The 24254-nt window shown below is 40.0% G+C and overlaps 1 protein-coding gene and 1 long non-coding RNA gene across 11 annotated transcripts in view; one reads left to right on the forward strand and one right to left on the reverse strand.

The window, feature by feature from the left end:
* LOC110396010 overlaps positions 1-24254 on the reverse strand; it is a 74247-nt gene that overhangs the window by 47673 nt on the left and 2320 nt on the right. For 9 of the 10 annotated variants that reach the window (XR_002436743.1, XR_002436742.1, XR_002436738.1 and 6 more), the window contains exons 2-4: positions 23327-23452; positions 17875-18021; positions 17190-17276 (exon numbers count right to left, since the gene is read on the reverse strand). This is a non-coding gene — a long non-coding RNA (uncharacterized LOC110396010). The remainder of the gene's footprint in view (positions 1-17189; positions 17277-17874; positions 18022-23326; positions 23453-24254) is intronic. The other variant, XR_002436741.1, reaches the window with a different exon arrangement.
* Positions 14043-24254, forward strand: part of SCAF8 (SR-related CTD associated factor 8) — a 161958-nt gene continuing 151746 nt past the window's right edge. Inside the window, exons 1-2 of the mRNA XM_021391225.1 lie at positions 14043-14135; positions 14440-14514. The gene's annotated coding sequence lies outside the window, so the exon portion shown is untranslated. The remainder of the gene's footprint in view (positions 14136-14439; positions 14515-24254) is intronic.

Below are 24254 nucleotides of genomic sequence, written 5' to 3' on the forward strand. Positions count from 1 at the left end.
ACAGCATTTTCCTCGCTGTTACACAATCATATGGAGTCAAATGGAGGTAGAAGGGGCTGAAAAGCAGGAGCTAATGTTAGTACTGTATATTTTTAATGACTTCTGCTGTGTTTACAGAACACAGAAGCTATTCACTTCTTTCCAAACTGAGGGGGAGGGAGCTGGGAAGACACTTGGGAACAGTGCTTTGCTGATGCACTGAAACCAGAGCAAGCAGCCCCACAGTCATGGATCACCAACCCCCACTCCAACATTTTGCTCAAGCTAGTGCGAGAGCAGGCAAGAACTGAAATACACACTAGCACATGACAATGAATGGAAAGAAATCTTCCTTTACTAAAAAGGCAAAAAAAATATTTCTTAGCCTTCTGTTGAAGTTTTGTACATAGCTTTGGAGCCCACGCAGTTCTACTGTTTCATATTTTAGACAACTCCTGGTAAATACAAGATAAATATACAATGGTATTTCTGTCGCAGCAAGCCATGTTTGAACTTGCCCTTTCTTTCCTGTGCAGCAAATATTCCCATAGAGGAGTCCTTCCCTTTCCTTGACCATGGATAGATGTTCCTCATCACTTAACTCACTATTAATCAGTCATATTCAGTGTTAAATGAATGTTAGAAATGGTGCTTTTACAAGCTTTTTGACCAGTACTTTTGCAACTGGATCCTTGCTGTAGTGTTTTGATGGGATAGTACTCTTGTGTCATAGAGAACCCTCATAAACAGGAAAGGGACAGAGCATTACTTGGATATATATATCACTCTAGCCATCTAAAAGATGAGTATGAGCTTAAGCAAACCAATTTTCTGCACTTGCATATGCACTGTCTTTGTGACTGTCTGTCTTAGCTACTTAAATAGGAAGTTACTGAACAAGGATTTATTTTTTATTTTCAGGTTATTAGGGAGGGGGGGGAAGTGCTTGCACAAGAGATTTCCCAGCTGTGCACCAGCTGAATATGCTATCTCCAGATAATATCACTACATTGTGACTGTTGTTGCTGCTATTAAGAAAATCCACAGTGCAGGACTCTGGTCAAAAACATTAACCAAATCTTTTCAGAACCCAGAAAATTTCTGGACCTTCAACACAAAAACACCTTTCCACCGATTTTCCTACTTTTTCTACTGTAGACATCAAGCAAATGATACTAGCTTAAAGACCTCAAAACCGGGATAAAGTAATGGAGAAGAACAACATTAACCTTCCTAGTATAACTTAGCGTAGTGACAAAGCATCCAGAGAAAAGGACAAGGGTTAAATCCACTGCTGATCCATCTTGCAGGAAAGTGTCACCGACCTGTCATGTCCCTTTAACTTCAGAACAACTCCTGCCTGCTAGTACCACGCACCCACAGCAGCAATGCCTATATGTGGTCCCAGTGAGGGCACACCAGCAGCAGCCAGCATGCCTGGGCTCCTACAGAACAAGAGGAGCTCTGTTTGCATCTCTGGAAATTCCAGCTTTCAGTTTTCCAGGAAAATCAGCCAAAGACAAGCCCTTTTCTACCCTCAGTTCCTCTCCATTTTTTTTTTATTTTTATTTTTTTAACTCCTCCCCAGTGCTAACAGTATTCCTATAGAATAATTTCCTATAGAAATTCTGTGCCTTCCACAAAATTGTCTCCTCAGATTCTACCCTACAGACACACAAGGGCTGGATTTCTCAGGACAAGGAACACCAAGCTACTGAATAAGGACCATGAATAAGTCACACTGATAAAGCTCTGTCGAAGAAACTGTTACAGCCTTTGGCTCCTCTGCCAAGGCACCATTTCACATGGTGAGGAAGTCTCACCAACCCGTGCTGCTTTCCATTCGATTTTATCCCTTTTAATACACACTAGGAAGTATCTACTGTTGTAAAAAAAACAGTTGCTAAGCTTTTTGTATTCCTTAACAAGCCAATTTCCAGCAATTCCCTACTTCTAATGGATGTTTCAGACACTGTAAAGGACATAATTCACTCTATCAGAGCACCCTTAAAACATGGACATTCAAATGAACAACTTCCTTTTGCATTGTTTCAGCCTGTACCAGTACTGGAAGAAAGAACATCAGTGACAAAGAGTGGATATTAGGTTTGGAAAAGTGTGGTTCAAAGAAGGGGAATTTGAGATCTTTCCCTATACTGGAATATCCTCAAGAGCCACCTTTGTAACACAGCCTCTGCTCTGAACAGGTTATCCAGCTGGTTGGAGGGGAAAGGAGCTGTAATACTCAAACTCTCATAAGATGCTCACAATTTGCTCAGAAAGAAAATGTCTCCCCAGCTCACACAGGTTAGTGATGTGAACATTTCCACATCTCCCCCCCCCCCCCCCCCCCCCCCCCCCCCCCCCCCCCCCCCCCCCCCCCCCCCCCCCCCCCCCCCCCCCCCCCTCCCCCCCCAGCATTTGGCCACCATGTTTACATCTCATAGTATCCCAGAACAATCACATTGCTTTCTCTCATCAGCATGTGAGGCACAGGGAGACAGCCAAGTAACAGCTCTCCAGAATCCCTTGAAAAAAGTCACTCTAGAGGGTCTCAGCAGGCAGGAGAATCTGGAGTATCCCACCAAGTAATCCTTAGGTGGTTAGACTGGCACCTGAGTAAGAAGCAAACTGCTTTTTCTCTCCTCTGAATAAGCTCTAATTCAGAATGTCATCTAGGAGTCTTCCTTGAGCTTCCTTAAAACTAGATCACAGGACAGGGCCAGAACATGTTAGGGCTATGCTACTAGCTCATCAGGCTGTTTAACAGTTCACAAGGCAGCGGCTGCTCTGGGAAAGAGTCTGGATGCAGCACTCTGAGCATATAAACCACCAGCAACCAGAGTTACATTCATGAATGAATACCACAGCTGGATCTTTAGCAGAGACCACAAGCCTGCAGTTTTTCCATCCTGGGATATGACTCCTGTACTCTTTGTCTTTGGCAGCACACTGGCCTGCCAGATCTGTGGTTGTATCATTCTTGGAAAAGACTGCTTGCTATGAGTAGAAACGGACAAAAGGGTCTGAGCCCAAAAAAGCAGTCAGATTGACAAAGTCAGTTCACATTTTGTTGTTATTTAAACTCTAGTAAATCCAGCCCTAAGAACAAGAGAAGTCTGGATGAAATCCAGTAGATTCTTTGGCCTGAATGAACACTGCTATACTAAAAGCTGAAACAGGGAGAAAAGGCTTTAAGATGTATTTTTATCTTCTTTGTCCTTGGGCTGACCCAGTATGGCTGTAGGACTTGGACATGCTAGACCATTTAGAAGGCCTTTCCCCCCCCATCCCCCCCAAAATCACTGGAGCACTTTCTATCATGACACTGTGCAGTCTGGCTCTGCTGATTTTGAATAGAAGAACTTGCAAGAGAGGTTAAAGCTTTAATTTTGCTAAGAAAAATAAGCTGAACTCCTTTTTACTGAAAAAAAAAAATGTTCCCTTTTCTTGCAGCATAGCTGAGGAAGTTCACAGCTTCGTACAAGAAACACACCTGTATTTTTACCCCGCATTTCAGAAAAGCTCTGTGGTTTATGCTGTTGCTGTAGCTACAGAGGTACCAGGGCTTAACCTAGATAGACTAAAGCTACCCTAGACTGAGAAATCTCTCAAGCATCGGAAGTAAACAGAGCACCAAGTTCGTGGAGCTTTTCTTTTGCCTTGTGCCCAGTGCCTCCCACAGCTCAGCTTCAGCTCCAGCACCTGTTCCCTGAGGCTGATTGCAAAGATGTCTACAAAAAGCAACAGATTTGGAAATCCCTGGGGCTACTCAAGCAACAGAAGCCACAATCCTGTAATAACAGCCTAACTCCAAATCCACCTTTGTTACAACCATACAAAGCACACTTCAGAGGTAGATAATGAAAACAAGGTCAGAGCCACCAGCAGCTGATACATGATGATTGCTACTGCTGACAGGCTTCTGCTTCATTTTTTTGGAAGCAGAGAAAAGCCTTTGGACGTCTCTAGTCCAGTTACCCTCTCAAACCAAGACTATTGCCAATGTTAATTATATCAGCCATGCCTTTGTCTAACTGAATCTTGAAAACCACCCAGGTATTGCCTGCAGAGCCTCTCCAAGTACTTTCTTCCATGCTGCACCACTGTCTTAGCAAAACACTTTCCAAGTATGCAAAAGTTTTCCCATAATACAAGTGTTTCACAGCCTCCCAAGCAAGAATATGTGACAGCTGACCCTTATAATGCCACCTACCACTAAGAAAACAACATTTAGTAGCCAAAACTTGTATTAGATTACTCTTTAGTTGCCTCTTTGCAAAATTAAACCAGCTGAGCTCCCCCTGCACTTCCCCACAGGGTGTGTTCTGGGCTCCTGACCACTGTGGTAGATCTCCACCACTCTACTGCCTTCCTATCCTACTGTACTTGGAGTCCCTAAAACGATGTTTGAGCTGTGACCATGCTAGCACTGAGGAGAAGCAGCTAATAACTTCCTTCAGATTGCTAGCTGCAGTCCTCCTATGGCAGTATTAATAACATCACAAAATCAGCAAATCCAGTTAGTGATTTGCCTGATGTGCAAAGAGACCACCATCCTGGCTCCCTTGCAACTTGATGTCTGCTGTAACCCGTAGTTTCTCAGCAGGACTGTCACTCAGCCATTTAACTCCCAGCCTAGGCAGACATATGGGGTCATGCCAACCTAGAAGCAGGACTTTGGTCTTCTCCTTGCTACATTTCATGAGGTTTCTGCTGGCCCAGTTCACAGGTTTCTAAAGGCTCCTCAGGACCATTTAGCTTGTTGTTCAGTCTCCCTGACTCAGTAACACTCACAAACATGCTGTGAGTACACTGAATTTTTCAGGCCACCAAGAAATATTTTTCCTTATCAGCTCCAGTATTATTTCATGAGGTGCTTTCTTTGCTTATTTCAAGCCACCAGAGAGTGAGACTCTGAATCTTGTGGCCCAAAGAGCATTCAGCATATCTGATAGTCAAAGGTGGCTGTGGGAACTGGCATGAAAAGATTAACTATTTACTTCCCCCTCACCCACGTAGCCATTCATTTCACCATACAAGGTGATCATGTTCATCAAGCATGAGTTGACCATGGCAAATTGAAACCTGTTGACAGCTCCCAGTTTCCTGTCATCCACCCATTTGGAAACAGACTGCAAGAGCTCCCTGTGCTGAGCCAACTAGTCTACAGTTTCCCCAGGCTGCCCTGCAAGCTGAAAAAGAATCACATTTATTCCCTTTAGCTACAACGTTTTCATATCTCTATTGTCACCTTTAATGTCCCTCACTCATTTCATTTCCAGTTACCTTCCCAATTTCATCACTAAATGCCTAAAGAGTAGCTGGCTCATCATTCATTCCATTTTCCCCTCCTTTTTCAAAATCATAGTTCAACAAAAAGCTTCTTCCTTAGTCAAACAAGTGTTCTACATAAATTTCCACCCTTTTTGTCCAACAGATCCTAAACTCCTAATAAGTTTTCTTCAAAAACTGAAGTCTCACTGGCACCCTCCTGCCTCATAACTGCCTCCTTTGGTATTCTGCCTTCTAATTCTATGCAGTAGTAGCTGCTCAAAAACAGTTATAAATTTATACTTATGTATAAACATACAGGTCACTTTGAAAGTAATGCCTCCTATTTATTTCCATGGAAACTACAATGGATACAATGATCACACCATTTAATAGAGGAAATTTTCAGCTACAAAACACTTTTTCCAGAGCCACCACCATGAGCTGTGCATTTTCGTCAGCTATAAATAAAAACCTAGATACCATGCTCATAAAGATTCACACCAGTGAAGGTGGTCCACTGTCACCACTGCTGAAAAACACCTCCTGTCACTTCACTATGCTCACATCCACTATTTGGTCTCCATCACCATTCAGACAGTGTTGATGAATGTCAGTGGATGCCAGTTTTTCCACATGGAGGAATTCACTGATACATCTTTGCTTCATACACACATCCATGTCAGATGTCATTTTGTCAGACTGCCCCTCTGCTGCTGTTTGTTACATGGCAAAAAATGTAATGGAATATTGTCGGAAAGGTTCAACCTCTACTGCCATGTCACCAACATCTGCCTCTGATTTTGTGGGCCAACATAATAAAATGGGAGGCACTACTTTCAGAGCAGCCCATGCATATATGCAGGAGGTTTTTCTTAATTAGAGATGGATGATGGTCTAATCACTTGGAAGACAAGGTGCAACTTTTTACTCAACATTCAAATAAGTCACTTTAAAATTACTGTTAAGAAGAAACTTTCCAATTACATTTTAATTGTCAAAATAAAGGCTTACAGAAAACAAAATAATGGACTTGTAAATAAGTTACTCCTAAAATGACCAGAATAGCCCTCCTTCTTATGTTTTTTTAAAAAACAATTCATTAGTAGCAAACTCATGTAACCACAGAAGTAGCTTTAATTGGTCTCTAGCTCAATTTGACTTGGAAAGCATCACAAACTTTTCCAGTCAGCAACTCACAAACATCACCCTATTTCCAGCACAGAACACCACACAGCAGTTCTACTCTCCCCTTCCTGTCCAAGACGTACCAGTGTTAATTCGAACACTTCCTGGTTGCCAGAGCACAGCCAGCCAAACAACTATGTTGCAAACTGAGTCCATTTGAAAGTATTTCTTTGGTCTTGGCATGTTGTAGGTAGACAATAACAGCACAGGTAAGTCCTGCCGTACAAGCAAACAGTTTTGGAAATGGCATCCTCTTGCCATTTCAGAAACAGAATTTCACAGGCACATTTAGCCATCATCTTGAAACTTCCTAGAGTAGTGGAACTCTTCCCCCCTCTTCTCTCTTCCTTCCTCCCAGGCAAGGGCTGGAAGCCTCAAATATAATAAGTAGTCCATCTCAACTTTAATTCCAATAATGAGAAGGAGACAACGTTTCAGCTTTCTTAGCATTTCCTCAGTGCACAGACATCATGTGTTCTTTACAGTCACGGTTATTAGCTAGTTGCCTTTGAAAACCATCAGAACTGGGATATTTTCCTCACTTTCTACAGGACTGATGCAGGAAAAAAAAACAACACTTGCTAGTAGTACAAGAGAAACCTTGAGCGTTTTTGTCTTAAAATGAAGCATTTCCTTCTATATGCATCTAATTCTTTCACCACTTAAAGCAAAACCATTAAATGAATCCCCACAGAATCTTCCAGTCAGGTTGTCAACACCAAAATATTCACCTCCATACAAGTAGAAGTTGTTTTCTGGAAACTGGCTCTCCATTCCTGCAGCATAGGTATCAAGGTACACCCTGAGCAAGCACATGACTCTACATGACTGCTTTGTGCAGACAAGCAGGTAGATTAGCCTGGCTCAAGCTATCATGCGTACAAACCTAGCGTACATGAGATACAGTATCAGGAATGTCAGCCCCCAAGTGTTCCCTGCATGGCTACAAGGAACATGGGCTAGCAGCCCTCAGGAACACTCTACCCTCAAGTCACAAGAGAAGGACAGGAAAAGTGGGACACATCAGGGATGTAACGACAACAACCCTTGCTGTGATCCACCAGCACAATATCAGACAGCAAGCAGATCGTGGAAGAAGAGAATTTCTATTTGCAGTTCAGAGTGAGTCTTTTTTTTGATGCCCGAAGTGGGAGTTTTGATGTTTTGCACAAGCAGTTTCAGCATCATAAGGCACATTCTCTGGCTTGTAGCTTCAAAGGAGAAGAGTGACAGCCAGGATCAAAAGCTTTATTGAATGACTGCTGATAAGCATGTGCTTTAGGGTACCTGACCTGTAAATAGGGTCCTTTCTCTTTCAGTGTCCATTGTAGCTGTGGGACCACCACACTGTTATATATATGGAAATAGAGAATGAGAGTCTGTAATTGTAGGGCTAAAGTACTTCTCATAAGAACTGAGCCTTGTATTCCTTCCATAGGTCTTGTCAGGCTAGAGTTATTGAGCTTACACACTCTCTAAATGGGTTAGTTATCAGTTAAAAGTAGTATTACAGTAATATTTCTTTATCTTCACTTTTTCTTCTTTCATTACATCAAGTTATTTTTTAGTAAAATTTTAAAAGATTTGAAGTTTACATTTCAGGAAGTGCAGGATATTGCATTCTTTTTCAGCTAGTTGGGGCTAAATTAGAGCTTAAATACCTCTCTCATTGCTTGACCTTCATCACTAATAAAAGAAAATCCTTCCAATTTAGTGGAGAACCATTGTCCACAAAGCAGATGACTAGTTCTCAGCATACTTGATTCCCTTCCAGCTTCTGCCATGTGCTTCTTGGATGCCTTCCATTATTATTATTATTTAAACTTTGCTGTGCCTCAGTTCTCCATGTATGAAGTGGAAATATTACCCACCAGCCATAGGAACCAGATATCACTGAAGCTATGCCGAAGAAAACATTCGCAATTGGTTCTTGCAGTTTAACACCTTATAAACAAGTAGTGTTTACCTTCTCCATCAGAAAATGAAACATGGAATGCACTTCTTCCACAGCACCATTTTTACACATTGGAATAACAACCGCATTTATAAGCTGAAAGGAGTGAGGCATGTTATTTATCACAATGTAAGAAGTCCCAGCAGAGATGGCTTAATCACAGCGATTCTTAGCAACGTGAGCCATCTTTACAAACACAAATGAAGTCCCTCAGTAATCACTTTGCTTTCTTGTCTGAATAAGGGCTTGGGGAATCTGCTTCCCTGGGGAACTCTAGAGAAAGAGAGCATTAAGAGTAGCTAAGAGAAAAAGATCATTTCCCAGTGACACAAAAGTCACTGAGAAAATGCAGTGATGAAAACAAGTCACTTAACTAATCTGGCAAGAAGATGATAAATAGCAAGATGCTTTCTGAGGAATTTGAGCCTCCTCAGAGCCACAAAATAAAAAAGCTGGGTGCAACAAAATAGTCTTATGGAGTTTTTTGGTTTTTTTTTTACTATTCTTCCACCCTGAAGCAGCAAAGAGGCTCATGTCAAGAGCAACATTCAATAAATATTTGCTTTTTTTTTTTTAGAATGGACTTTCAGTGATTAAGAATTTCCTTTATATGGGACATTTACACACTTACTCTGTCCCATTGGTCAATATCTCACTTCACGTACTCAAAGAAGAGCCTTAAGTTTCAAGTTACTTGGAATTCATGGAAAAATATCAACGTAAGGCAAAAAATCATGTTCCCCTGAGAAAGCATAACACGCAGCTTCCTGCAACCAGCTGCACTACCGCAAATGGAATATAATAGATTGGCTCTTTCCAGCATCCACCGTGCTGCTAAAAAAAATTGATGCAAAAAAAAAGTATGCATAAGCACAGAGATGGGTATCGCCTTACTAGATAGTTTCTAGAGAGAAATGGGGTGCAGAAAATAGGATTTATCATGGAAAATTAAGTGTGAGGCATGCAAGGTATGCATGCAGGGCTGCGTTTGCCTGTTCCGCTAGAGTGCCTGAATCTCAGCGAGCAGACTGTCTTTCCGACGTCCAGCACCGCCCTCCAGCGCCCGCGGCCTGCTCCGCACGGGAGGCAGCGAGGAGGCAAAGGCTCCATGAAGACTCAAGTTTGCAAAGCCTATAGAGAGGCAGCAGAAGGTCCCCAAGACACGACAACGTGCTGTACGTCCTCATCTCACTTTAACAGCTGAATGCCAGATCACTTCTCTCTTCAATGCCGCTGAAGTCTTATCAATTCTTGCATTGCTATCTTTCCATAACATAGAGAATGACATTCTATATACAGGATGAGAGCCATAATCATACAGCTTAGCTAAGGTCTGATGTTCCTAAGTCATGCTTTCCCCATAAATCACTAGGGAGAGTTCTGAAGTGGCTCTGCAGCACTTCCCAGCAAACCACTGTGAGTGCTCTGCAGGGAGTGCCCTGTGCTTTTGGAGTCCACAGCTGCTCTCCAGGACAAAAAAAAATTGCTTTCTATAGCACTGCTGCAAACTCAGCAACTCAATGAATGAATGAAGTTTTCAATTCTAGATTAACACTTAATTTCCATTTATAGTTTAATCTATACCAATCCTGTCAAGATCTGCAGAGACTGCCACTTTGCCAAGAATTGCCAACAGATTTCTACTGTTGCCCTCCCTCTGCACAGCCCCATCCTACAGTGGATGCAGCCTGGGATCAGCAAGTGACTGCTACCCATTTCTAAAGACAAGACCTAAAATTGGGACTTGCATCCTCTTTTTAAATATAACCACATCACCCTCTCCCCTGACAGAATGAGTTTGAGATCTGCAGTGTCCCAGCTGGCCTCCGGTGCTCTGACCCTGGATTGCATCCCCACTCCTCTGCTGCAGCATCAGTCTGCCATTTTTTTTTTTCCAAGTCCTTAAGAAAATTTCCACTCCTCTTCTTAAAGCTATGTCAGCAAACAACCCTTTCTTCTTTCTACATTGTTGCTCCTCTACCCTGTCATAAAAAGTAAATTAATCTTAAGAGTTAAAAGCCCTCAGAAACCCTGCAGCAGTATAGCATAATTGAGAACAGACACCCCAGATAAATGAAACAGCTGAAGAGAAGAAATCGTAAGAGTTACTCAGAGCCTAATGTTGAAGAAACTAAGTTCCAGAAAGATGACTCTTCTGTCTTTAAATGAACAAATTGTACTTTCCTTTTGATTTTATCAAAGAAATATCTCAAACTTGTTTTTTGATTAGGAAATGAACTATCAAAGTATGTGGACAACAGTTTTGACTCCATAAGGTGATTTGTACATTTCTATGTCATAAATTGCACTAAAATAAAGATACGTGACCTTCATGCTACTTGTGTTACACATTACAAAGCAGAAAGTAAGGGCTGGGAAGCTGAAATTTATGTACATTAAGTGTGTACCAGTATCTAGATCAGAGCATTTGATGTTTTGAGTTCATGCAGACAAGTATAAAAATGCCCTAGTATATATATATGTCGTTCAAATACAGCAGAACTTCACAGTCACGCCAGGCATGCTACTCAGCAATTCAGACAAGAAGCATGCATCAGAGACTGGCTTTGCTGCTTCCTAAAAAAAAGTATTTCCTAACATTTTCTTGGTTACTTCAGTACACTGGATATTGTAATGAAAAGGAAAAAAACATTTTAAACTTGAATGGTGCCTTTCTGTTAAGGTTACAAACCCAGAACTACTTATCTAAAGAGGGATTTGAGATTTTGCTATTAAAGGTCCATAGTGGAGTCACCCTGGAGACAGCAGTGGTCTGTCACAGCTCTGTGAAACAATACCCTAATCCCCTGGACTTTAAACTAATTTTGGAAATTGCCCTGACATTTATAACACAGCACTTCGCCTTCACATATCCATTTTCTGCCGCAGCCAGCAGTAAATATTTTCTGACTCTGTCACCCTAGCAGTTGTTTTATTTTGGTTTTGATGCTGTCTTTGGGAAACGTGACATTTAGAACAGAACAAGAAAGAGAAGAACCAAGCACAGAACAATGAGAGCCTTTCCCTTCATGTGAAGGCAGCTCAGCTGGCATGGCAGGAGATGGGCGCACAGATGTGAGCTCAAGGGAGGCTTCCGGCTATTGCTGAATCATTTCTTCCTTTGTTATCGCTACAGGGCTTCCTGTCAGCCACTCAATAGGGCATTCAGGACGACGCTAAAGGGCCAGATCCCATTCACTGAGGAGCCACGTGATGTCAGGGGACCTTTCAGATCTAACACAGTAACATTGTACCAGAATAAAGGTTATCCAGGTCCAGAGGTGGAGGAGTGAAAGCGAACAGGGGCACACCCATGTACCACTTTTTTATAGACCCCAAAACCAAGATTTTACAGTGCAGTTATCAAGATTTGTTCTTCTCCTCCCTTTTCCCCTATCAGATAAAAGTATTCAACAGGACTTTTTTGTTCTTATTTTAAGAGAACTGAAGATAAAAATGTACCCTGGAGCTCCAAGGGAATGAATATGCAATTTCTACTGAGGGTATGATGTATTGAATCCACCCACAGCCCCACTATCCTCAGGGCAGCCTGGTTCCCCTCAGGGGAGCACCAGGGGAAGAATGCACATCTCTCACAAGGCCTCCAACTCCTACTATTGCTACCAGGGCTACTAGTGACAGCCTACTCAACTTTTTCTTTTACATCGAAAGAAAACATCACCACCTCAAAAAAAATTAATAATAAATGACAGAGCTTCTGGAGGTAAAACAAAAAAATAAAAGCAGCAAAATCCTTTCCCATCCCTACAGTGGGGTCCTCCTGCAAAAGATATCCCACTTTGTAGATCAGTAGTCCCAGACTAGTATTGGAAAGTGATAAAGTTTGTTTTTATTATCGTTATCAAGTAAAAGGGAAAGAAGATGCACACAGGATTCATTCTGCAGGGAGCTCCTTCTTTAGAGGCAAAGACATGGTAACATGACAGGTTAAGGCTCCAACAGATTTCTACTGTTGACCAGGTGCTTGCAAGACCAGCTGTTATTTTATTTGGAAGGCTACATAGACACTGGCCAGAATCCTCCAACTGCTTTGTTGCACTGGGCTCAAATGTCTGTTTGACCCAAGCACCACAAAATGATAAACCCTGCCGGGCTGTAATAACTCCCCAGGGTTTAGTGTGCTGCTTTAGAACACCAGATAAGAGCAAACAGAGCATGCATTTTATTCAACTCTCTTCACCTTTTTCAAAGTACACTTCTTATTTCAGATAATGCAACCAGGAACAGAAGGCTCCATTCTCAATAACAAACCTATACCTAGGAAAACTTTCAGTGATTTTATGATCAAGTCCACTTAATCTGGAACTGAATAATAAAGTGCAAAAAAGATAGTAACATCCTCATATAAAAGTTGTGCATATAAACTCTGCTGTGTAACACAAGAAACACTGCTTCTGAAACTGTATCCAAAATGTCCACTCCATAGGATTTTTGACTGTTTTCCCTAAACTTCCCCTGCATTCAAAGGTTCTAAAAAAAAAATTGTGTGAGTATTATTTAGTATATGCATTACATTAAGTATTTATATTAAGACTTAGAAGAAAATAAAAAAGACTCCAAGACACCTAGCAAATACAACATCCCATGTAGTGGAGATAATGATAATTTAAGAACAGATAAAGTCTGCTATGAAGTTACACTATTAACCAGCACAAATCTTATGTCATATGACAAGTTAGATGAAAGATACCACTGCCTTTGAAGATAAGTCAATACTTTAACATGAATTGCTGTATCTTACATCAGAGAGAGATAGTTTCTTCAGGTTAATTTGTACTTTTTATCACATAGAAGCACCATAAACTTCAAGGTTTAAAGTTTAATTACCCACCACTTAAGACAGCTCTATCTCAGCTTTCAGAGGCACAGAAACACAACACATGTGCTGTATGCACAGACAGCTTAAACAAAAGCCTAATAAAAAACTCAAATGTTACAGAAGAACATTATACCATAGAGACGCTACAGACATTAGTATTGAAATCAGTAACTGTATTCCTTACTTCTCAATAGATCTACAGGGTGATTAAAGTACACAACAGAAAATATAGATTAGGTATGTTTCTGCACCTGAAGTATGATTTTCTTCCCTTAGGCACTCTTAATATCTGTTAAAGTTTCCAGTATGTTTTGACTCCTTTAAGCTATTAAGTTTCTTTCTTCGTTTACAAAAGTCTTAGAAAAGCATTCATTTTGTTCAACAGCAGGTAAGAAAGTCATCCAGCAGCAGAGCACAAGAAGCTACCAATAACATGTTAGCTAGAAAATTGACTAGCTTTCTTTTACCTGTGCAAAATCTATGAAGCAATACACTCACAAGTACAACCATAGCATAATTTCTTTCACCCTCTAAGCTACCCACATCTCCATCTAAGACTAAAGGACATGGAAATAAATAAGCACGTCCTAGTTAACAAGGAAAACACATATCAGAACCACTTACCCATAAAACTTCTGAACTCTGCAAGTTCCTTAAAGGCCCTCTAACAATACCTTTTTATAACTGCCTTTCATGTGCAATAATTTGCCAGCTGCTTTCAATGAGGGATGCCACATACAATCTCCCTTTTTCCCAATGAGGCACAGCTGAATTGGTTTCTCTCACCTGACCCTTTTCTTCTTATCAGGCAGGCTGAGATGGCTATTTAAGGCGTAAGCCCTACTTTTTTCTTTTTTTTTTTCTTATTTCTTGGAAGGAAAAAGGATGTTATAACACAAGGTAGCTGTTTTACTTATTTACTTTCTCAATGCTAGTTACCTAGTGTGACCTTAGATACATTAAAATACATAGCATATGTTTTGAATGTAATTTTAAAAATTGCTTTTGTTGTTATAATGTTTACTTATAGCCATGTTACTATTTTAAAATACTTTCATTTAAAAATTTTTTTAAGTGTGGTATTTTTAATGTGGCTTCTAACTTTATTGAATGTTTCATCTTGTATTTTGCTTGCTTGTTGTCTGTTAATGCTCAAGAACATGAGTAGAACTAAAACAGGCAATACTGTACTGTTCTTTCTTAGTGGTTGCTGCTGTAGCAAGGAGAGTTGAAGTTCATGTAAAGGCAGTATATGTAATTCATAGCCTGCTGTACTGAGGTAAGCAAGTATTACAAACTTCATTAGGTCATGGTATTGCTTTTGCTGCTTGCCTGTGTTCATGAGTCAAAGCAATAACTGGCTGACACTGCTGGAGTGAACTAAGTGTCTTGCGTGCTTTCAGTAAAGCAGATGTTGCTAGTAATCCATATGACTGAACAAGTTTCTTCTGTGCCTAGCGTCAAGATAATCTAGGTTATCTTCTGCTCTGTGACATAGCAGGACACAAGATCTTCTCTACCACAAGCATGCTGCTTTGTAGACTGAAAAAAAATAGGGATTTTTCTTCTTATAGGAACTAAGATAAGTGTTAGCTCCCTTTTTGTTTTGTACAGATGTGGTTCTATCCTTTCTCCTTTTCTGCTTTTAGATAAAGGAGGCTGTTGTACCACTGAGATAGACTGGAAGGACAGAGATGTGAAGCTGTACTTTAAGGGTTGGGGAAGGCCCATATTACAGGCATAGCACGTTCTTAACATCTTAGACAATAATACATTTAGAAATACATAAATATTTACTAATTGTATCTCTTGATTTTAATTGAAGTCAGGCTTGTTGCTCAGGAGGAAGAACTTGTTAACTATCTTGTGGTCATATTAAGTTATCCCTTTTCTTTGCCTCCCATTTGAATGAACCTCTATAGAAAAACTGTCACTGTATTTCTCTTCTCATCAGAACCACATCAAAAATCTAGCATTATCAGAATAATCTTAAGTACAATTATGGTTTCTGCTAGTCAGGAAATGTAAGGCGTTACACAGTGGCTTTGGGAATCAAGTTTTGGGAGAAGAACGTGTATAGCAGGTAATGATATTTAAAATGAGCATTTTTTTCAAGACTATGTAGTTTAGATGTTAATAACAATGATAAAACTAATGCATGCTACTGCTATTTAGTACAGTAATGTTTATGTAAAAACAGCCTCTGGAGGGAAACAATACAGAATTAGTAGTGTGAATACTATGATTCCCATGTTAGTCTGGTTTGTTTTCAGGTACAGTAAGAATTGATCTGCTTTCTGAAGTTGTCTTTTTACTGTAGCCTTCTTTCCATTTTTCTCCAAGTCTCCTTCAAAACTCTCTGCAATTTCACATATAGTTCAAGCCTTACAGGAAGAAAAATATGTAGTAAGTCTGAGCAGTCCTCAAACTCCAGTTCTAACTTCTTCATAGGTAAACTCCATGTGAATCATAGAATCATAAAATCAGCAAGGTTGGAAAAGACCTACAAGATCATCCAGCTCAACCATCTTCCTACCACCAATAACTCCACTAAACCATGTCCCTAAGGATTGAAAAGGTGAAGGATTGAAGTGACAAACTGCCGAAATACTAAGGAGTACATCTAACTCTTGACAGTGAAACTGTATACAACAGTACGTAGTGTTCCTTGATTATTAGGAGAACAGACATTGCTTTCTTTAGTCTCACTAGCAACACAAGCATGAAATTTAGCTTTGCTCCAACTGATTCCTTGTGTTCCAAGCTCAGCCAACTTCTTCTCAGACAAACATGAAGAGAAATCCTGAGGAGTTCTTATCACTTATAGTTGTGTAGAGTCTGATCTTGTAATTGAATGGACCTTTGTTTCTTCATGTAAAACTTCGTGGAGACTTGCTCATGTCAGTGGACTCTAGCACACAATTTGATGTTAAGTTACGGAGGAGTTACAGTACTGATTTATTAAGAACAAATCTTGTATTAAATGGTTTTCCACGTTTTTTTTTAGGCAGCATTCTGGGACAAGACAAGCATGTCTAATTAGACATTTAGTATCTTTTCTCTACAGAAAGTTTACTCAGCTAATAATTCAGAAATGGGATTGATCACAGTTATCCCTTGCAGATACTACAGCATGCTTACCTGGTCTGATGGCTACTTATTATGTTTTTTGCCAGCTGCTAAACATGCCATTGTAAATCAAAATATTTTGGAAGTTTTTAGTAGGGCATTTGTTACCTATCATAACATTTCTTTTCAATAATTGTCATTTTGTTATTTTTACTAGTATTGCCTGTTTTCTAGCACCAACTAAACCTTGCTGGGTTTCTAGTATAGACAAGAGTTAGATTTTTAATTCTGTTTAGCCATATTCAGGTTTGTCACCTTTCCATGAGATAGTATCAGTGGAAATGACACAAACCTGGGTTCCTTTTATTAGAATCAATCCTTTAATTACAGCACTGTCAGACCTTATTATACAAATACAAGTGCTATAGCTGGCAGACCTGTGGTTATCATGCACTTTATCAGTGTACAGCCAGATCCTTGTTACATTATATTATAGGTTCAATTATACTTGATGCAACTTGAGGAGTTCAAAGGTATTAAAAAAAGATTTAAGGAATAAAGAAGCCATAACATTTTCACCAGTGCTAATGACTGTGAACTTTGTGAGGCCTAAATGAAGACTGGAGTGCAGCCTTTCTATACCAAGGGATAAACAGCCCTTACAGCAGGTAGCCTCCGACCTAACCAGAGAGCTCAGATTCTAAGAAAATCTACAGTAAAGTGGAAAAAAGCAAGACATTACAAAATAAAGAGAATGAGTTTCTAAAGGCGTGAAGGGATCATCCTCCCATTTTGTATAATAATTATACTTTTTTTTTTTTGAGGAATGATACAAAATGAGAATAGAATGTAGGTTGTCTCTAGCAGAGGTGGCTCACCACTTACATTTATTTCAGTAGAGCTCTGAACACAGTGCTTATGGACGAAAGCTGAATTCAAGTTCTGGTCTTCAGCACGTCAGCTGCATTCTTCCTATTAAACCAAAGCAGATGCGTGCGAGTTTGAATAATGAAGCTGAATGAAAGTAAAGCCGTAGTTTTGAAGTGCAAATCTCTTGCAAATAATTTGGCTTTTGTTTTGAAGTGGTATGTTCAATTAGCAAACCAGTATCCAATTAGACGCAGTCCTTTATTATTGTAATGTTTTTTTTTTTTTGAATCATTGCTGGCTATGGGAAATGGAAAGGAAGGATGGGGGTGTGCGGCTGTTTTGGGCCGGGAGAGAAGGGAAACAAGGCACAGGCATAAGGAGAGGAAGGGAAGCGCAGTTCCTTTACGAAAAAGCCGGCGCCCGGAGGAGAGCCCGTGCCTGAGGCTGCCGGCTCCCGTTGCGGGGGGGGGAGGGAACCTCGCGCGGCGCTCCTCCCCCCTGCGGGGCTTCTCCAAAAGTGGCCACCAGGTGGCGCCGTTGTACCGCGCCGCCGCCAATCCGGGAGCTGCGGGGCTCGCGAGGGGCGCGGCGCAGCACAGCCGGCACCGCTGCCTGCGGCTGGGCGGGTTGGGCGCCCTCGGGGGGGCTGGCTGTTAAGTACAGGATGAGCCCGGAGGTAAAATTCTGTCGTGCCTTTTACCTGAAGTTCTTCGACTTAGTGCTGCTATCGGGGTGGCTCAGTCTGGCTTCTGGCTGCTGCCTGCTGCACCGGGTTGCCAAACCCTTGCTGCGTCTTCACTAAGCTCCAGGGAACTCCACCAGCTTTGTGTGGCTTCTGGAAACACACCTGATGGTGAAGAAGGACAGATGCTGAAGAGAAGGCCCTGTCTGTGGCCAAAAAGAGTCTGGGGGATCAGGAACGTAAGGCTTTGTGAGCACTCTCCCATGCGGGATGGGAACTGCTCTTGTAAATATCCCTTTTGGCCAGTTGTCATTTGCTCATACAAGTTGTCATTGTACGGGGCTCAGAAAGGCTTTCCTCAGAAACAGCAACCTCCTAATGGAGGACATAATGGCACCCCAGTGCTTCTTTATATGCACACAAGGATACTGAATTTGAAAACTCTTCTGAAAGTTTTTAAAAGACAAAATAATTATATTTAAACACTTTGCTTTTCTAAATTATTTATGCTGTCGACTTTTTGCATTTAGTTTGCCTCTACTATCACCAGAGTGATTTTAGATCACAGATATTCATAACATTGATACCCCTTGCAAGCAGTTCAGCTTTTCATCAGTTTATACCTGAACGGATTCATGTGAAACTGAAATGCTGGATTTGGTCCTGAGTGAATGAAGCTTTCTGTCTACTGGGACACACTCCTGGTTGCATAAGAGATATTTAAATGACATAATCTTGTTTCATGAATCCTGCAAAGCAAGCATATGACTGAGAGGGATCATCTGGCTCATAGCAGTTCATTCCCTAGTGGCTGTGCTCCAGTCTGGAGAAATGAGCTTCAGCTTTCCTGTTCACATGCTGTGGGGGAGGTTCCATCTTTAAAGTATTAATGTAACTTGCTGCTTCGCTGTTATGCCAAAAAGCTCCCCAGGCATACCCAAACCCTGGCCCTGCTGTGCCCTCCTGTCCTTCTGAATATGTCATGGAGCAATTTGAGTGATTTGTGCTAGTTCTATGACTGCTTGATGTGAGAGGAGTTCTGAGAATAATGCATTCATGTCAAGAACAGATCAGATAATACAAAATGGTCTCAGATGCTCCTGTTCTTGTAGGACTCTCACCTAGGCAAAATAACCTTTCTGTTATGTCATGAAGAGTCATGCTGGTGTTAGTTCCTTAAGGCTTGCCCTTAAAGAGTGGCCATTTTAAAATATATCAGCTGTGATGAGATGATTTCTGCTGTTTCTTTTCTAAAACCATTGAGAGTCCACAATGCAAAGATTACTACTAAAAAGTCTCATAAAAAGCTGAAAAAGAAGAGATTTTGAATGCTCTATTCCATAAATTCTGACTAATGAAGAGCAACCTGTTATTATTCTGTAAGAGAAAGACTTATAAAGTCAATACAAGGTATCTCAGTACTTAAATTCTTGTAGGAGTAATATTTTCACTTGTGCAAATGTAGTTCTTTTTATAGGGAATTAGAGAGATATGGGGCATATATCTATCACTATCTTGCATTAAGGTTAGAAATGTCCTTAAGAAGCCTGTTTTAGGAGCCTGAGAGCTGAAGGTGAAGCATGCCTAGGGACATCAAACATGGCGAAGAATACTTTGTCACCAAAATGTATTTACCTAAAAGGCAATCACAAATTCTCCTGTATCAAACTCTAGGCAAACAAAAGGAGTTCAGACTGTACTGTGAAGTAGATAACACTATTCCTACAGAAGGAGCGTGTACTCTTGCTCTCAATCCCCAGCAATTTTCCACATTTCCCTGTTTCAGGTACTGGAAGACATTGTGCTTTTACAAACAATATTTTACGCAGTCTTGTGTATAGCACTCATACAAGTGTAGTTGCCAGGACTGAACAGAATGGTAGCTTCTGTACTTGTGCATGGGTAAATGCAGTCTTGAACTGGGAAACTGTAGCCAGTACATAAGGTTTTTTTCTTAAAATGAGTTGTTTTCAAAAATGAATTCTATATTAGAATGTATTGGAGTGTTTTGTTGTTTTTTTTTTACTTCTGGATCATAAGTAAATTACTATGAGAATGTAACTTTGTACCTGTTTGAATGTATCAACAAAAAATGTTGGTCCTATAATGTGGTGCCCTTAGATGCTTTCCTGATGCCATAAGCTGGGTGAGTTTTAAAGTGGAGAAAGTTCACCAGGAACCTCTGTGGATGCTGAGCTGCGTTGTGTAACTAATCCTGATGTGCTCACAAATTTAGAAGGAGCTCTCAGGTGTAGCAGGTCTATTGACCTTTTTCATACTCAACATGTAGACACTGTAGATCAAGAATGTTGAAACAATTTTTGGCTGGGAATGTTCCTTCTGGCACAAGTTCTTGCCAGAAGGCATATACTTCCTGGTAGCTGCCTTCTCTCTGAGATCAGAGCTTCAAGTGAGTCTGAGAAGGAAATGAAGTATCACGCTGATTTAACTACACCGTTTTCAGGACCACTAAGATCTATAAAGTATTTTCTTGCTTTGCTTCTTGACAAATTTAAAGGTGGATATGGGAACTTTACTGCTAAGCTCTGCAGGACCCAAGCCAGCCGAATTCCAACTCTATCATCATCCTGAACCAAATTCTGCATTCAAGATCTGGAAAGCTGTGTAGTTCAGCTGTGTGGCACAGTCTAATTCCCCCCTCTGGCTCTGAATGTCAGCTCAATCCAGCTGAATTTAGTAGCTCTGCTCAGTGCTGCCTGTGCTGCAGTTTAGGTGGTGTTTTACAAAGCCCTTAGATACTTACATATGCCAGTCTGCCCAGTTTTTCATTATCCTTCACAGTGAAGAGGTGTAACTATGTTAATATATATTAAAAAAATTGGTCAAATAAGCATCATGTTCAGAATGTTAAAAGTAATTGTAAAGTAATGATTTTCTCCCTGTGGAGTTTCCAAATGATTTTTGTTAATGTCTTGCATTAGTTATTGGCTAAGAGATAGATAAAGGTGTGCAAGGAGTATGCATTTGTGGACTCCTGAGCCTTTTGGACAGATGAAGGATTTGGATGTATTTCTAGACGTTACTAGCAACTTGGCATTAGTGGGCATAGGATTCTGCACACGCTGAATGTGCCTGTATTTATTCTCATCAAGTTCCTTTTTTTTGCTATGCTATCATCTCCTATCACATCAGGGACTGATTGCTCTCTTCTGCCTACACTCTCAAAAGAGGAGGATTCCTTGATTACCAGTAAGTTCTGTAGTTCATGAAATATCTTTCATACAACTTCTAAAAAATTGCATGGTCTTTGTGACTTTGGAAAGATAAGTTCCTTTCTTGGAGAAGGAAGATATGGAGAACACTGCCATGCCTTTGGTTTGGTTCTGTTTTACCGTTTGTACAAACGGTTAAGCTAGTGGTGAAAACCAGTAAGCGCATGCTTGATGCATACTCATGGTGTCGTACAAGAAGATCTAAAAGTACAACTATTTCCTTATGAATAACTTGAGATTGCATTCAAGAGTTTGTTCTTTTTTGTTTTATCTCAGTCACATAGGCCTTACTTGAACTATTTGTATGGACATACAGAGAAGAATCTGAATGTTGGCACAAATAGTTAACTGCCATGCTATAAGCACTATTTCAAAACGTGGTTAATAGTACAGATAGCAAATACTGTCATTCTAATGTACATTTTTGGTAAGCATATTGGAATGGGAGTAAGAAAAGGATAAGGAAAGCATATCTATGTAACTTCCTTATGAAGTTGCAAGCAGGTAGTCATGACCACTTTACCTGGGGTGTGGTAAAAAAAAAAAAAAAATCACTATCTTGAAATCCTTGTACTTGTATGCTGACCAACACCTTGTGTGTACCTGCAGTCCTCTTTATTCTGCTCGTTTTTGACTTAGTGCGAAGATTTCATTGACTGATCTGTCTTTTATCAAAGCACAGGTGTATTTGTGAAAAAAACAGATTAATTTTACCATGTGTCTTAGTAGTTCGCTGTTTAGTCTGTCGCCATAGATTTCTGCTGTCTCCTCTTTTGCTGTGTGAATTGCTAATGAGGTGAGCTTCACTGTTCAAAATTGAATACTAAGTGATTGGAAATGTTTTACTTCACTAACTGGAATTACTCGTCACTGAAAAGTAAAAGAAGAGATGAGAACTCAATCTCTTTAGGGGAAAAAAAAGTACAGTTGATACGACTGTAATGAGGTCATGACTTGCAAAGCAGCAGCTCTGAAATGAGAAAATTGGGCTTAACTGCTGAAAACGATGAAGAAGTTGTCAGTGTGATGAGAATCCTTTCTTCTTCAAATATAACATATTTTGGTCAGTAGTTGATTAGGTGCTGCAGACTGGTTTAATCAATATAGAATAAACCTTGGCTATTCCTTCATTTCTGGTCTTCTACATATTATGATTTTCTGGAAGCTACCAGAACGCAGATGTGTGATGAGAGCCTAGTCCACACACTGTAGAAAAACTTGCAGAGTTCTATACATACTTGTGGCAGTGACCTATGTCTAGAAAATCTGTATACTAATTTAATTTTGAGAGCTGTGTTTTGTACTCATTTTGATAGAAAAATTCAGCTTAAATGCTGGTTGAAAATTTGGTTTAATTTCTCTAGATTTTTATTAAGATATTAAATGTGATAGTCTGTCTCACTTGTTCAGCTTGAAATAAATCTAAAAAAAAATAAGGCAAACTATAAACAATTTTCCTACATTTGCGTGAGATAGTGAAGAGAAATTGTGTAAATAGCTCTTAGCGTATTGTGCTCACTTCTGTTATACTCCATAAAACCAAAAAAGATTCTCATTAGAATGGCAGAAATAATTCTGCTTTTGCAGTGTTAACGGCTGCAAGATAGAGATTTGAGGAGGAGAGAAAACGTAATATGAAAAAAAAATCCAAATTTTTGATCAAGGACTGCTGCTGATGGGTTGTCAGCCCGTATCTCAAAAGGAACATGAGCTAGTAGATGAACACTTTAAAAGTTTTGTCTGTCATCTTTCATATTCTCACTAGGGCATTTTGATTCTAGTTTGGCTTGTTGGTCTGTGAACAGAGCTACCAGAATTGAATTCTTCATGATTTCAGTGCATATTCTTTATACTGTTTATAATAGCTTTTCGTGTCAAGTTTCCAAAAATTGATATGCTTGTAGCTGGAATTGGCTAGAGAAACTGTCTTCACAGTGTTTATAAGTGGAAATCATCAGGATTTTCCATGTTCCATCTTTGTAATTCTGCTTCATCATAGTGAGATAAGCATGCCATAGTTGCTGCTGCAAAATCATTGCCTAATCTACTCCTTAAAATTATCACCTTATTAGAAGCAGAACTAAATGTTAGTTACGTAGCAGTAAGAAATAGCAATTGCTTTACCTTGTGACTATACACTGTAATCAGAAACCAGTACAGCATGAAGTTCAAACTTCAGGGTTAGAACCCTGTACAGAATAAGAAAGGAATAGGAAATGCTTCCTGTCTGAGATTACCTTAGAAATGTTGGAAATACCACTGTAGGTGTGACTTGCATGGCCAACAACGTTGCATCAGAGAAAAAGCAGCTTCAGTTGAAATCCACATAGATTTAGGGTGTGTCTCTGAGCACTGAAGCTGGCCTGCAAATTTAAGCATAAGTTGTCTTTCAAAAACCATGCTTCATTGTAAAAACACTTTCACATGATTCCTAGGGTGGAATGACCAGAGCCTGACACCATCAAGCCAGGACAAGCACAACACATTTAGAGTAAGTTAAACCCAATCACGAGGAACTGGATAGTAAACTGACTGGGATTTTGAATAATTAGACTATCATATTATGAAAAGTTACTAATATAGTGGTTCAGAGTTCCTTTTACAATGTTTGAAATGCACACTTGGGGGGTGGGGGGAACATCTCCCCATGTCTAACCAATTCAGGATAAGTTCAATGGAAAATGTTTCAATACCTCTAGTTACAAATTAAGAACTGCTACTCCTTTATTACAACTGATTTAGAAACTAAAAATATAAATGAAAGATAATGATGAGGTAGCTTGTGAAAAATGATAAATAAGAAGCATGTGCTGAAGTTCAGTCAAAATTGTAAGCTGCTCTTTGAAAGCACATTGAAAAATTAATTAGATTGGCAATGTGCATGCAGAATGATTTGGCTTTGTCTTGTAGATGTCTTTGGAAAAAAAAAAGTGTGGCAAGGGTTTGCTGCAAAGAAATTTACTACTATTTTCTTACCTTTATCTTACGCTGCAAGTGGCTGTTACTACAGATCTGCTTTTCTCTGTGCCTACCTGAAACAACAGCTCTCTCTCTTGACACTTCTTGTGTTTTTTTTATTCTAAAACGTGAGAGAAAAGTGCAGGGAACAGTTCTTGTGTATGGAGGACTTCTTAAGAGCATTTGCCAGTATGACAGTTGTTCATT

This window comes from Numida meleagris, chromosome 3 (genome assembly GCF_002078875.1).
Source record: "Numida meleagris isolate 19003 breed g44 Domestic line chromosome 3, NumMel1.0, whole genome shotgun sequence".
NCBI classification, from domain to species: domain Eukaryota; kingdom Metazoa; phylum Chordata; class Aves; order Galliformes; family Numididae; genus Numida; species Numida meleagris.